The following is a 359-nucleotide window of genomic DNA, read 5'->3' as shown; positions in this document are numbered from 1 at the left end:
TGTGTGTGTGTGTGTGTGTGTGTGTGTGTGTGTGTGTGTGTGTGTGTGTGTGTGTGTGTGTGTGTGTGCGTGCGTGCGTGCGTGCGTGTGTGTGTGTGTGTCTGTCCGCTCGATATATTTGCAACCGTAAGAGGTAGACACTTCAAACTTGGTCCACATGTGTATCTTATGGAGCGCTGGAACCCTATTGATTCTGAGTAACCTTGACCTTATTATCATATAATAATTAAGTATATTGTCATTAAGTATATAGCGAAAGGACCTCACTATTGCTAACGCGGGGCGGAGGTTGCAGGCGGCATTTCCAAGCGTGTTGTGTGTGGCAGAGTGTGTTCACTGCGCTGTAGAAAAAGCCAATT

Source organism: Priapulus caudatus, unplaced genomic scaffold (assembly GCF_000485595.1).
Source record: "Priapulus caudatus unplaced genomic scaffold, Priapulus_caudatus-5.0.1 Scaffold280, whole genome shotgun sequence".
Lineage (NCBI taxonomy): Eukaryota > Metazoa > Priapulida > Priapulimorpha > Priapulimorphida > Priapulidae > Priapulus > Priapulus caudatus.
This window is presented reverse-complemented; position numbering follows the sequence as displayed.